This window comes from Marmota marmota, unplaced genomic scaffold (assembly GCF_001458135.2).
Source record: "Marmota marmota marmota unplaced genomic scaffold, marMar, whole genome shotgun sequence".
NCBI lineage: Eukaryota > Metazoa > Chordata > Mammalia > Rodentia > Sciuridae > Marmota > Marmota marmota.
The window spans coordinates 22,003,035-22,017,942 of record NW_026000019.1 but is presented as its reverse complement, the minus strand read 5'-3'; the positions used below and the strand labels follow the sequence as shown (position 1 = coordinate 22,017,942).

The 14,908-nt window shown below is 47.3% G+C and overlaps 2 long non-coding RNA genes across 3 annotated transcripts; one reads left to right on the top strand and one right to left on the bottom strand.

The window, feature by feature from the left end:
- Window positions 1-976: 976 nt before the first annotated feature.
- Window positions 977-10,114, bottom strand: LOC125618678. Its single transcript, XR_007350052.1, has 2 exons — window positions 8,808-10,114; window positions 977-5,761 (listed from the first exon to the last, which is right to left on the bottom strand). It is a non-coding gene; the product is annotated as an uncharacterized LOC125618678 (long non-coding RNA).
- On the top strand, window positions 4,667-8,169 carry LOC125618677. 2 transcript variants are annotated; one of them, XR_007350050.1, is made up of 2 exons: window positions 4,667-4,802; window positions 6,159-8,169. It is a non-coding gene; the product is annotated as an uncharacterized LOC125618677 (long non-coding RNA). The 2 variants fall into 2 exon arrangements; XR_007350051.1 differs by lacking the exon at window positions 4,667-4,802 and adding an exon at window positions 4,827-4,955.
- Window positions 10,115-14,908: the final 4,794 nt, after the last annotated feature.

The following is a 14,908-nucleotide window of genomic DNA, read 5'->3' as shown; positions in this document are numbered from 1 at the left end:
TCACTGAGTTGGGCGCTGAGAGCGAGAACACACTGCCAGGCTGCCCTGCTCCGTGTCCAGGGAGAGCTCAGGGGTGGGCACTTGGAGTGGGCGCTGCTGCCCAGACACCTGCTGGGGTTGCAGAGGGCTCTGAGAGGCGCCGAGCTGTGCTGACTCATCCACCCTGGAACAAGCCCAGCACTCGGAAGAGCCAGGACCACAGGACATGGAGGAGATTGTGCCTCTGGGCAGGCAGAGGAGCAGCCACCGGCATTGCCCAGCCTGATGCCTTCCCATCAGGAGGGGGCACACGTAGGAGCCATATGTCCTACATCCTGACCCTGGTCTTGAAATAGAGCAAACAGGTATCGCAAGCACATTGACAGGGAGCAAACACTCTGAACCTGCTACACACCCCCCTCCAAGTCACATGGTCAGGCGGGGCAGAGCCACATTCCAAGCTGCTTCTGTTTGATCTCCCTGATCAGGTGTATTAAAAATGTGGCTATCTGACATTAACTTTTGTCACAGCAGATTAGTTTAATAAAGATATGTTATATCCAAATTCACAAAGTCTGGGGAAGATACCAAGGGTTATGATCAAATTTGGGAAACTGTTTTGCACATGAACATGCATGTATGAGCATGGTGCTGTGGTGGTGGTGGTGGTGGTGGTGGTGTGTGTGTGTGTGTGTGTGAGAGAGAGAAGGAGGGGGATAGCACGTAGCAGGGTGTAGTTTAGGAAGGGTCGTGTTTCCTTTCTTAAAGCAGAGATAGTGTATTTATTTGAGTTCTGGTGAGAGACTAAGAGAGAAGTGATAGGGCACAAAAGGAGCAAAGTTCAAGGTCACGGGGAGGATGACTCTCTGCTCAGGGAGGGGGAGCCCTACAGGGAGGACTGGAAGGGGTCTGGCCACACAGGCTCCTCCCACAGTGCTAGGAGGTCAGCCTATAGCCAGGCTGGCTGCTAGTTTGGTCTTTTATTTGCTATCACAGGTTTTTCTTTCTTTCTTTTTTTTTTTTTTTTTGGCACAGGTTTGTTGAAGTTTGCTTGTTGTGCAGTAACCATATGTATTTAAAATATGTAGTTTGATAAATTTTGATTTATATATGCCCCTCCAAAATCATTGTTGCACCAAGAGAAAAGTGTGGCCACCAGCCATGTGGGTGTCCTCTCCCTTTGCTGGTCCCCCTCCCCTACTCCCCACTGCCCCGGCAAAGGGGAGCATGGGCCACTTGGCCACTATATTTATTTTTGCATTTTCTAGACTTTTATATAAATGGAATAATACCGCATGTGCTAGTTTATTGTCTAGCTTCTTTCACTTATCATAATTATTTTCAGATTAATCTGTGTTTTGCAAAATTATTAACAGTTCATTCTTTGGAGCTACTGAATAGTATTCTATTGTGTGGATATGCCACAACTTACGTCCAGTAGCTAGTTGAAAGACATTTGGGTCATTTCCAGTTGGGCTACTGTTAAATGAAACTACTATGGACACAGTCACAGACAGGTTTTTTTTTTTTTTTTTTTGAGACATGCTTTTATTTCTCTTGGCCAAGTACCCAAGAGTGAAATGACCGGGACATGGTGATATGTGTTTGACTTTTTATGAAGCTGCCAATTTTTCTTCCTCCCTGTCATACCATCCTGTGCTCCCCCAGCTTTGCCCCAGCTCTTCTGTGCCCCTTTGCAAACATGGTGTGAGGGCCTGTTTGCGGGGCAGCCTCTCTGCCAGATGTGGTGCTGTTCCCCGCGGCTCTGGTCTGTGATTCCTGACAGGCACTGTTGAACATGCTCTGCGTGCTTATTTGCTATCAGAGGTCTTTTGTGCTAAAATCTTATCCAACTCTTTCTGATGCTTTTTAAAAAAAATTGTGTTTGGGAAGTCCAGAATTCAAGACCATCATCAGATATTTTATTGCAAACGTTTTCCCTAGACCACGTGGCTCGTCTGCTCATTCTCCCATAGGGTCTTTCACACAGTAAACGTTTTTTCACTTTCATAAGGTCAAATGATCAATTTTCTTACAAATTGTGCTTTTGGTATAATATCTAAGAAATCTTTGACTAATCAGTGGTCACTATAAATCTTCTGTAAGACTCATAGTTTTACATTTAGGTATATATCCACTTTGAGCTAATTTTTCTATATGCAATGTAGATCTAAGCTAGTCTCCCCCCCCTCCCCCTCCCCCTTTCTCTCTATATTCTATATCAGGCACCCATTGGTGAATAGCTGGCAAAAATTTTTTCTCCTATCCTATTCAAAACATTGAAAAGATGATGTTTCAGTTTTCTATTTTATCAGAAGTACAAATGAGAAGATGATCATGAAGCAAGTTGTATTATCATTTTACATAGTAATTAATTTTAATAATCAGTGTGATATTAATACATTAAGATCTTGACATATAAAACCTTTAAGAAGAAAATAAGTCAGCTTTATGGGTTTACAAACATTTCCTTCCCCAGAGGCTGTGGATTGAACTCCTGAGAACCTACTGATGTATGAGGACAAACACACCTGGAAACACATTTCCTAAAATGCCTTAATGGCTGGTATTGGTCACAGAGGGCCAGAGCACGGCTGTCATACTCCAAAGACAGGACCTTCATTCCATCCTGCTACTTTCTGTTTGACCTTGAGAAAGTCACTTAGCATTGAAACCTGAGTTCCTTCACTATAGAATGAGTGAAGCCACATTCATTACTTTTAGGAAAATAACTCTGTTCCTATCTGACTAATTAGCATATTACAAGGATCAGATACCATGGTCCTTGTGAAAAGACTTCCTCAAGTTCAGAGGACTTTAAAGTTATTGGATTTTGTTTTTGTCAGAGAAATTAACAACGTAGTTTGAAGGGAAAGTCAGAGATCATCAACACCTTGATGGAAACTTGCAGGAAGTAAGTTTGCAAATAACATACTGTGATTTGAGTGGGGGGTGAGATAGTAGATGGACCCCAGAATTTCAGATACCCTGGAATAGCAGCTGGTAGGAGAGAACGAGGAGAGGGAATTTTTTAAAATGTCCAAATTTATAACCTGCAACAGCTCTATAATAAAAATAAAATAGAGAAAATTAAATCAGTACTAGAAAGGATCGGGTCCAGCTGCTCCTTTCAGATGGTGACCCATATGAGCCGTTCCACACAGGGGCAGGGCTCTGAATTGCCAATGCTACCGTCACCCATCTCTGGTAAGAGGAGAGGAGTGACACAGGCCAGGAGAAAAGCACTTTCCTTAAGAGGGTTAGTTTATTCCTGCTTCCCAAACTATGACTGGAGGTTGGTTACTATGCAACCCACACACACAGAAAAGAGCAATTTTTCTACAATCCGGAGGAAATGGAACCGTTTTCCAGGCACTCAGTACCATTGCTAGGGGAGACACTGTGCTTACAAGTTTGACCTCTAGTGGATGCATTAGGCATCAAACTGTCATACGCTGAAGGCCTGGAGTTAGGACTCGGACCCCCTTGAATCAGTAACAGCTGTCTGCTGTATACTGAGAGAGCCTTCAGAAGCTATTTGGGAGACAGATTTTTCTGCCATTTGTGCTTAAAACTTTCTGCAAGTCTGTTACAAGATGAGCTCACCCTTCACAAGAGCTGCCAGGCCAGAGCTTCCCTCTACCCCTCTACAAAGTCAGTGATCATCACTATCCAGCCGATTCCTGGGAAGCATGATGTTCCCCAGTGAGAAGAACCAGGGTCAGGAAAGACCCTTAACCCCTCATTTGTTCCTGGGCATTCTTCTGTTCTCTGTGCCAAATACTATCCCATGCTCTTTGCATACACTCCAGTGACATTCGTTGGCCTCATTCCAAACTCTTGCTATGGTTGCTGTGAAATAGTTCCCTCCGGAACTCACAAAAAAGTAGGTGAGGTGGACATATAACGCAGCATTTTATAATTTTCTGTTTTTATAGCAGTGATCATGCAGAAAGAAATACAGTGTCCCGGAGGACGGGGTCCCCTTATCTAGGAAGTAGGGGGCAGGGGAGGTGCCGGGGACAGTCTACTGAAGGTGTCACCTGAGAGCTGAGCCTCAGACATGCACCAGCAGAGTGCAGTGGGGCTGTGAGTGTCCAGGAGGACATTAAGCAGAAGGGGGAGGACAGAACACAGGCACAGAAGCCGTGAGCAGTTCCAGGCGAACAGAAACCACAGTGGGCTGAAGGGCAGAGACCAAGACTACGAGGAACCATCGCTGAGACTGAAGATAGGCTGGGCCAGCAGAAGGCACTTGATGGCGGCCTATGCAGACAGACGGAAGTTCACTGAGGAATTCTGGTGGGGGAGTGAGCGGTCAGACTGAGCTCTGATGTATTTCTCATAGTGCACCTACTCCAGGAGAATGGGGCGGGGGTGTGGGGTTGAAACCGGCTCCGTCAGAAGGTGCTGTTAGAACTCTCCACTCGGCACAGGAGGGGTACAGCCCGAGTGCGATGACCCACCGCGGAGCTCTCCCTGACGGGGCCCTCGGGGGTGAGTCAGCTCTACCCAGGAAACGCTGCTTCTTCAACCTCCACTGAACTTGAAAAACGTCTGCTTGGTTTTCCTCCTAGGAGCCACGGTTAGCCCATTTCTCACTGCAAGCTAAAGGGCATTGGCAAAGGTCAGACGTCTCTTCCTGCCTCATCTTGGCCACCGACTGGCCGTCAGTCATCAGAACCACCTTCCAGTTCCTCGCCCACAACTGGATTGGAACGGATGGTCTTAGTTCTGTTCAAACAGGAAACGTCCAGGAAGTCGACACTTATTTTTTAATCTTCAAAGATACAAAAGTACCACTCCATATCTTCCTTCTCAGTGTGAGTAGGAAGAGAAAGTGAACACGTATGACCATTAAACTTCACAGCCTGCAGCATGAACAGTGCATGTAAACACACGCGCGGCGCCCACTAAGCAGCACATTTCTGTGTGTGCTAAACTAACTACCCAGACTGCCCTTATGTGCCAACAGAGTGAGTCAAGTTTAGTTTTCTTAACTTTAATTTTCTAAAAGTCTTCTTTACTTAAATAATTGTCTGATTGGATCTGTAATTTTGAAGATGGTGAAAACTGGCTAAAGGCTTTAGTTAAAAAAAAAAGATACAAAATTCTCACTGAAATGCTGTTAACATTTAAGCTGTCAATAATGACTGTTTGAAATGTTCTATTGGGTAGAAAGCAAGAGGTCAAAGCTAAAATGACAGTGTGTCCCAGGTACGTGCCTCATGGTTATTATCACAGATTTCACAACGGGCAGTGAGTTGGAATGCCCACTGCTTTGTGAAACCTGGTTGTAATGCCAGGACTGCTGACGGCAATAAAAGGTCAGCCTTCACGTTCAAGTGGAAACAATCCCTGCTCAGGCCTGGGCTGCTCTTCCTCTTGAAGAGATTTGAAGAGTGACTCTATTGCTTGACATAGGAACCCAGCCACGAGTGACAGTTCACATTTAGGGTCTTTCGCTTTGTTCTGGCACAACTTTCTGCCCAGCTTGTCAGATCCACCCCAGTCACTAAAATGGACAAAATAAATAGTACAACAAGATGCCGTCTTGGCCAGGGTGTGATGTCTTGGAGCACGTGCTCCTCTCACAAAGTGGAAGCCCGGATCTCATTCCCCATCCTTGTCCACCCGTCAGTCTACCTGTCCATCAGGACACCCACGGCTGTGTTCTTGGCTGTCCACCCAGGTGACAGCAGTCTTCCTTGAACTGAAGGGATGTAGGAGGCACATTCAGGTGAAACACTTGAGCAATAAGCGGAAGTTCTCTGTGAGGAGCCTGTGATAGGAAACAAGAACTCAGGTGGTCTGCACCCGTGTGCAGGCGGCCCTCAGACTGCCCCTGGCCGGCAGAAGACCAGGGAAATGCCTGCCTAGGAGAGAACCCGCTGGCCGCTGGCTGAGAGCAGGCAAGGGCTGCTTCCAGGAGGGGCAGCTCTCATGCTGCTGGTGGCAGGGAGGGACTTCGGATACTCATGCAAACCTCTGGGGCCTACAAAGCTGGGTATATTCTGAACCTGTCCGGACCTGGTAGGGAGCCTGGCTGTTGGGCCCTTGCATTTCTTTAAAGTGACATGACAACACATCCCTGTCTCCAATCTGAAACTGGCCACTTGGGGTGGTCGCTTTCCAGTTGCTATTACAACAACTGACTGCAGTGGTTTTGTGTTTGGCAGGGCAGGTGGCAGCTTGGAGCTGAGAGCAGGGGCCACTGAGACAGGGGAGCAGCCTGAGAAGCTCCCACAGCACCCACCGCCATGTTTGGGGGTCTCCCAAGTGAGCTGCATTCATCCAGGGACAAAGACATTGACTGGCCGCAGGATGAGATGATCAGGATGCTGTTTACATTGATCTACATCTGGTTTCTGTTTTGTATATTTTGTGAAATATGTAACATTGTTACAATTGTAAAAGTACTATAAATAAATATGTATGTTAAATGGGGGGACAACTTAAAACACTTTTATCACTGGGGTGCATAATCAAGGACATTCCCAGGTCCCGGTGCTGTGCCTCAGGCCAGTGCACGCATTGTTGGAGGAGGCCTGTCTGTGCCTCACATTCTAAGTTCTGGGGTTTGTCCACGTTTATTGTTATCAATCATCTCTGTGACAGCCCACCTGTATCTAAGGTAACCATAGGCTGTTGTTGTTTTCATAGGAGCTAGCTTTTCATAGGTAGATTTAATTTTAAAAATATTATAGAGGAAGGTACAACTTATCTGAGGCTCTTATCTGGTTGGAGTGGCATTAGGAGTTTGCAGGGGAGTGAAGATTGATTAGCTGCTGAAAGCTTCAGTATTTCCTGGGTTACTTTAAAGGGATTTATTTTATCTGTATTTGCTGTAAACATAAAATCAGAAATGAAACATGAGTGTGTGTGTGTGTGTGCGTGTGTGTGCACGCATATGTGTGTAGTATATAGTATACATCCAGTATATATCTAGTATATATATAGTGTTGTATATAGTATTTGGTAGTCTAGAGAGCAGGAAAAGAATAAAAACAAAACAAAGCAAAACCACCCAAGCACATAAACATAAATCCCGCATGAATAGGTGCTATTATTGGTAGACGTAAATCTCAAGACATCTATTTTGGAATATTACTAAAATAGAGTAATGTTTCAATGGAATTCATTTCCAATTATCTGCACTCCAATGGTTCTAACACTATGTCCTAGATCCTGATAAACTGCTCCAAAGGCCTCCTTGGCTTACCAGTGTAGAGAGTCCTAAAGGTAAACATGTTCTAATCAGTGCCTTTATTTAAAATTGGAAGGGAATGTACAGGAATATGGAGAAAAGCAATGTGATTGTAATAGGGTGATAGAATTATACATATTTTTCCTTTAGCATTTTTTCTTTGAATGTAGTGTCATAAAAGTCTGACCAAATAAAACAGTAAGTAAAATGGAGGCCTTTGAGATACAACCTATAGCTGATGGTCAATATAGAATGTGGATTTATTCCCAGCAGAGAGAAGACACTCCTTACAGTTACGAGGTCACTGTACATACTCCATGAAAACCGAAATCTAAGGTCACTGTATGCGTCACATATGGCTTTGGGGATAAAACCTGATACCAGCCGCTGTGAGAAGCAGCCAGGTTGTCACCATGTCTCTTCAGTGAGTGAGCCAAGCCCGGCCTGTCTGCCAGGAGCTGCTCCCTGTCTGAGGCCAGGACTCTGCCTGGGAGGCTCCGAAAGCTCTCCTAGGACTGTCACTCAGCATCTTGGATGTCAATAGATGCCTCAAACGCAGCATGTCAAAGAGGATGTGCAGTCTGTCCCCTCCCTGTCCCAGAGCCTGCGGTATGCATGGCCTACCTCCTCCGCCTTTCAGCAGAGTGAACCCAAACCTCGGAGCTGCTCATCTCCGCTCCAACACTTGAGTTTCATGAGGTAGCCGTGAGAACGCCACTGCCAAAACGGGTCCAGACCCTGCCGCCTCCCTCCCCACAAAGCAAGAGTCCCAAGATGAGCCCCACCCCTGTCACCAACGTCTGGAGGCTTTGCCTTCCTTGGCAGAACCCGACTTTTATTTCTGAATTATTACAACTGCTGACTGAACTAAAAATTCAAAACTTGACTGCAATAATCTGTTTTGTAAATTCACTGTATTTGTCAAATAGCTACTGGTTTTGCCACATGGCCATAATCTTCCCTTAATAAACTTGTATAACATGTTGCAGTGTCTTAATTTTAACAATTCCAGTATAGAACTTTTTTGATTTACTAATGTAGTAATGATGCTTATCTTTCTATGTATAGAGGAGTACCCTGCTAATAAGAAAACCACATATGTGTGTGTGTGTGTGTGTGTATAAAATCTTATGTACCAAATAAATACTCCAACTGAAGGGAGAATACTGTTTTAGACAAAAATCCCCTACAGCCAGGTGTGGTGGCACATGCCTGTAATCCCAGCAGCTCCGGGAGGCTGAGACAGGAGGATTGCAAGTTCGAGCCTCAGCAATTTAGCAAGACCCTAAGGAACTTAGCAAGACTCTGTCTCAAAATAAAAAATAAGAAGGGTTGCGGGTGTGGCTCAGTGGTAAAGCACACTGAGTTCAATTCTCAGTACCAACCAACCAACCAACCAACAATCCCTCGAGCTGTTCTTCTAGAAACATAGCTTCTTTCATGCTACTGATTGGATTTGTGCTTTCATCTCCGAATACAGAAACAAGACACTCTCGGTGATTCCTCCTTTGTTCTCCTGGATCATCACCATCTGCCCAAACCCCCATGCTCAAGTTTTTCAGTAGATATGAATTCCCTTCCTCCTTCCCAGTACCCAGGGTGGCACTAATAGAAGGTTCACCTTTCCCTCCACGCGAGGCTCAGTGTCGTCTTCAGCTCTGTGATCTCGCTGAGTTTCCTCGATGTTCTCGCTTTCCTATGCCAGCAGGAGCAGGATGGGTTCTTCCCCTTATCCACATGACCAAGAGGCACGCAGGAGCCTTGGAACCGGGCTCTGAGCCTTGGCCCTGACGGTGCGACCTTGCTTTGCTGTGCAGGCATGTGAGGGGAGGGAGTTTTCCCAGATTGTCACCACACAAATTACACAAAACCATTGCCATCCTCAGGTGCCTTGCTGCTCGGGAGAGAGGTACAAATGACGGTCCAAGCCCCAGGTCTGCCAGAGGTTATTGATCAGCCACCATGGAGCCGGTTCAATGTGAGGTACTGTCACAGCTTCTCCAGAACCTGATCCTCTCAAAAACCCTGGAAGGTGATGCCATTCCCTTTACATCCATGAAGACAGGGATGGCCATCAGTCACAGGTGGCAGAATTGGGGCCTGGAGCCAGCTCCTCCAGCCCCAAGCCCAGAGTTCCTGGGCATCCGGTCACGTTCTCACTCACAAGCCGCCACCGCAGGTGGGTCCTCCACGCCTCGGAAGCCACCCAAGCAAAGCTCCCCAGCAGCTTGCTGTTAGGTGCAGTTACTGCAGGTGATGTTATTAGCCAGCAGCCTCAGGGGCCACCTGCATCAGACGGGAGGTCCTCACTGTAAGCCCTGTTTAGCTGGGACCACATCCCTCTTCTTGGTGTCCCGGACGACAGTGAGCATAATCTCACCGTCCCGGTCATCAAAAACACCTGCCCGCTTCAGCGCTTGGAGTTGCCAAAAGCTGGCTGATGGTCATTGACAATAGTCATTAAAAGTGGAAATGTGTCAGAACAAGAAGCTCAATAAGGCAGAAGAACACTGTGCCACAGTGCACCAAAGACACACAGTGAATTAGGAGACAATCCAACTATGCAGACGACACAGTGCACACGCCAGCCATGTTATTACTACACAAACTACGGGAAGAATCCCTTGATCAACACACCAAGTACCTACCAAGGCCCAGAGGTAATGTCATGAGATATTCGGGTCACAGAATGTGTTTATTGAATTTTGTTATATTTGATTAATTAATTTATTTTCAGAGAGAGAGAGGTAGGGAGATGCCAAAAGGGAGGCGATATGGGCTTGTCTGGTGCAGTTAAAAACGGGTGGCATATTCTGAGACCAGTAGGCCTTACAAAGAAGGGTCCAGGAAAAAAAAAAAAACAAGACAAAACAAGCCTGTCTTCACATAATATATATTTACTGTAGTTAGGATGGAGACATTTAATAAAGAAAATGAGTATTTTATATGAGGTGTGTGCGTGTGTGTGTGTGTGTGTGTGTATTTTTGTTTTGGTGGTGGTTGTCATCTGTTTGTTTTGGGTACTGGGGATTGAACCCAGGGGTGCTCCACCACTGAGCTACTACATCCCCTGCCCCTTCCATTTTTTTAATTTTAAGACAGTCTGGCCAATGTGCTGTGGTTGGCTTTGAATTGGCAATCCTCCTGCCTCAGCCTCCCAAGTAGTTGGGATTACAGAGATGCATCTCCACACCCGGTCTGTGTGTGTGTGTGTGTGTGTGTGTGTTTTATAGTCAAGATTATAAGTATTCTGGATGAAAACAGAGTACGGAGGACAACAGTCTGGCACCGCATCTGTCAGCCAGCCAAACATTTAGAAAACTCCTACAGCACCTTCCGAAGCCACCTCTGACGCCTTCTTACCGCCCGTTTTGTCCGGGTCTGCACCGTGCTGGGTGGTCAGAGCCGGCGCCTGCATGTGGAGACTCGGTTTACAACTCAGGAACCTCCCAGCACAGTCCCTCCTCGGACCCCGACCCCCCAGCACTGAGGAGGTGGCCCCGTGCTCAGGTCTCGGAGTGGGCAGCTGCGCAGCAGCTCTGCCAGCCCCCGGTGCCACCGGCACAGCTTGGCGCCTGTGCTCCTGTCACGTCCTACTTCCAACGGGGCTGAACTCAGTGGGAAGAATTATTGAGAAAAAATGTTCAGCCTAAATTTCAAGTTCTTTTGACGAAAGTCTGAGCTCCTGGCTCAGTGGAGGCCAGGTGGTCAGCTTCTGCCAGCACCTGCGGAGCCAGGGAGGGCGCGGAGGGAGAGCAAGTCACCCCCGGGGCCTGCGCTCTGCTGCGCTCTGCGCCCGCGGCGCTGTCCTGGCCAAGTCTTCCAAGGCTCCCGCTTGGAGAGCTTCCTCAGCCTGAACGGAGTACTAGTGGACACCTGCTTACTAAGGGACCCCTGGGAAGGTGCCCTGACCACGCCCCTCTACAGCCGCAGGGACTGGGTCTTTATTCCCTTGGCTGAGGCCGCCGGGGGTGACCTCATCACTGACCAACCCCGGGTGGTCAAACAGCCCAGCTGGATCCGAGCTCCCGTGGGGACACCTGTGACGGTGCGGCTGGCGACCCACCCAGGCTGCGGAGAACCGAAGGGTGCCCGCGCGCGTGAGGCACAGGCTGGGCCAGGAGGCAGGCACACGGACGGGCTCCGAGCCTGAGGTGTCGCCTTCCTGTGCCCAGCACGCAACCCGAACACAGCGCGCTGGGGTATGCCAGCGCCCGCGGAGACGCGCCTTCGGAGATGTGGACGGCAACGTGAGACGGAGCGGAGGAGCCGTGTGCTGACCAGGTCCGAGGGAAGGGGCAAGAGGCGAGCAGGAGAGCCTGTGGCAGGGCTGGCCGGGAACCTGAGAGCAAGGCCCTTCTGCACTCTCTGGCCTCCCCAGTTGGCATGGCAACAGAGACCCAGCACCCCAGGCTGGGTGCAGGCCAGCTGCTGACAGCTCCCCCAAGACCCCTCTTCCTTCGGAGCCCCCGGGAGAGGGACGTGAGCACACACAGCCCGTGGGGGCTCCCTAGAGGCTCACAATCCCAGCAGCTCCATGTGGCCGCTCTCCTGGGGGCTGTCTCCTTCCACTCACTGCCCAGTCAGCTGCCCAGAGCTGCCAGCACAAAGGTCCATGGCTGGGGCCTCGGCACAGAGAGGATGCGTCGTCGTCCCATGGATCTGGAGGGCGGAAGGCCAGGTCCAGTGTCAGCAGGGTTGCTTCCTGGCCAGGCCGGTGAGGGGAGGATCTGCTCTGGTCTTTCTCTTTGGCTTGCAGATGGCCACACATTATATCATCTTCCTTTATGTCTGTCTCTCAGTATCCAAATTTCTCGTTTTTTATAAAAACGTGAGTCATATTGGACTTTAAAGCCCACCATAGGGACCCCATTTTAACCTATCTATAAAGACCCTATCTTCAAATGGGTCCACATTCAGAGACGTGTTAGATTCCAACTATATCTTTTTTTTTTTTTTTTTTTTTGAGAGACCCAGTTAGACCCATAGCACAAATGATAAGCAATGTTTGGCGGCCTCTCTTTGTATTTCCCTCTGCCATTTTTACCAGGTGCTGTGTTACCAGCTCTCCAATCCATACTCCAAAAACAAGACCACAGGGCTTCAGAGAGACAGAGAAAGGCAAGAGGCTTCCTTTTCACCAACACAATTGTTGACAAGTATAGGTTGAGGTATGGCCAGATAAACACAGATAAATTTCTTTGTACCTTGTTCTGTGAAGAGAGATCACTAAACAGATCTTTCGAGAAAGATCTCCAAGGTTCAAGATGGCCTTAGATGAGCCCCAGACAGAGGGTCTCCACAAGGCAGGTTTCAGGAAGGACATAATCACAGAAAGAGAAAATCATGTTTTTGTATCGTGGAATTGTCGCCTCTCAGCCTTTAAATCTGCACCTTCAGAGGCTTGCAGAGAGAAAGCATCATAGAGTGAGGAGTTTATAAAACCCTGGACCATGGAGACAGGCAGCCCTAGTTTCAAGTGATGTGCCCACCCTGCCTGGACCCCAGCCCTGCCCCTACTAGCTGTGTGACCATGGACAAGTTACTTAACTTCTCAGACCCTTGCTTTCCTCATCTGTTAAATGGAGATAGACACGAGGTTCACGTTTGCAGTTTAAACTATGAACTTTATAATCTAAAGCATTGTATAATGTACCACATATAGAAGTGTAGTGTGCGGCCTCTGATAGTATTATCATGGTGGATGTAGCAGATGGAGGGTTGAGGTTAGTGATTTTGATCCTTGGCTATACTTGAGTATCACTGGGATGTTATAAAAATCTGAATGTTTAGGCTTGCATCCAGAGTTTACTGAATAAGAATATTTGGAAGATTCTAAAATGCAGCCAAGGTTCAGAGCCACTGATCTAGATTACTTGTTCCAATTTAAATTATACTGTGGGCTAATGAAATATCTACTCGAGCCATTAAATATCCAAAGGCATGCCATACATAGAGGGAAAGCTTCAATGCAATTTCAAGCTCTGTAACTCTATTTAAAACCACTTTGGAACTGAACTGAAATGAAAACCACATTTATCACACTGAGGCATGTTCACTTTGATTGCCAAACACTTTTTAGATATTAGAAATTAAGAAGCTTCTGATGGACGTGCTTAGCAGGCTGATGAGAATCGCCCTGTTGTCATCAGTATTTATATCCATGAACTAGGAAGTCCTGGTGCTTCTCAAACCCCTAACCGTCCAGTCCTTAGAGGTCTGAATACCTTTCCTTTCTCTTCCTCTTCACCTTAACACACCCTCTTCCTCCTGAACTTGCATCAAGGATAGGCTCACTCTTCTGGAATCACTCACAGTCACTTTAGTAAAGCAGATTCACATGAGGAGACCAGAGTGTGAACTTGGGAAGGAATGTAACCCCAAAAGTCTGGGTGGCCCAGGGTCAGCATATACTTGCTAAGCAATCCATAGTTATGGACATGCTTCCAAAGATATGGCCAAATGAAGGAGCCAGGATATGGGTTTAATGCTGTGTCTTCAGAAGGTCAGTATCTTTACAGCATATCCCAGCCCAGAGCCTCCACGGGACTGATCAGGTCCCTGGAAAAGCCTCAGCCATTTTGGCTGATAGCAAGGAGAGCATGGGGCTGGCTCCTTGGTAAGATTGGCAGGACATGTAACAGAAAGTCCAGCCTCAGATGCCTCATCTACTGGCCTGCCAAGTGGTTAACATCCCCACTTTATGTATTTCTTCGAGTTGGAGATTGAAGACCTCAACAAATGTGCAAAATGTATTTTGGGGTGGAATTAACACCATAAAAAGATCCATCATTAATTCCTCTGGACATATGATTATGTTTATTGATTGGTCAACTATTTAAAAATGTAAAGAATAAATAGAAAATACTGAGGGCCACTGGGAATATAAAGTGTGAGGTACTGTTTTGCTATTTTTGTAAGACAAGAGGAACAGTGGCATTCATGCAGGTATTGCAATGAGCTTGGGAGATAGGCTTCATTGTGCACTGACGTACTGAGCTTAAACAGGAAGTCCCATCACACAGCAAAGGGGTCGGATTAGGTTATCAACTGCCTATGTCTGTCTTGGGCAGGCCGAAGGCCAGTGACCACACTATTAGAGTGGAAAATGAAATAACAAAAGGGGTCAATCCCCACTGTTGGAGGGACGGCTCCCACTATCACACCAGGGAGAAGTGTGGGTAGTGGGGCTATCAGGGGAGGGCTTTGGAGTGCTTGCCACCGTGAAAAGCCTTCAGTGGCTTTCCTTCAGCATGCACAGGGTGACATCCAAGCTTCTTCATGTGGCACCAGTGACCTTCTCTCCCAGGTGCCTCTGACTTCTCCAGCTTTGGTGCCCAGGGATTGAGCTCTTCTTCAGTGTCACCACTCTGTAATCCCTGGTGACCACTGACCTTTCCCTCCCGCCGCTTGTCTAACTTCAGGTCATCCTGGAGACTTAATTTGGACATCATTTCCTTCAATGAATCCTTTTCAACTCCCCAGGTCTCAGGAGCCCCTTCTTCCTGTAAATCCTCATATCTGTCTGTCATTACCCCGGGGTATTAGTCCATGTAGTTTCTGTAGACAGAGAGCATGACTTACTCACTGCAGTTCAGGATGATAAATAAACAATTAGACGAATGGATAAATGGATGGAAGGGAGGGAGGGAGGAGGAGGAAGGAAGGAGGAAGGAAGGAAGGAAGGAAGGAAGGAAGGAAGGAAGGAAGGAAGGGGAAAGA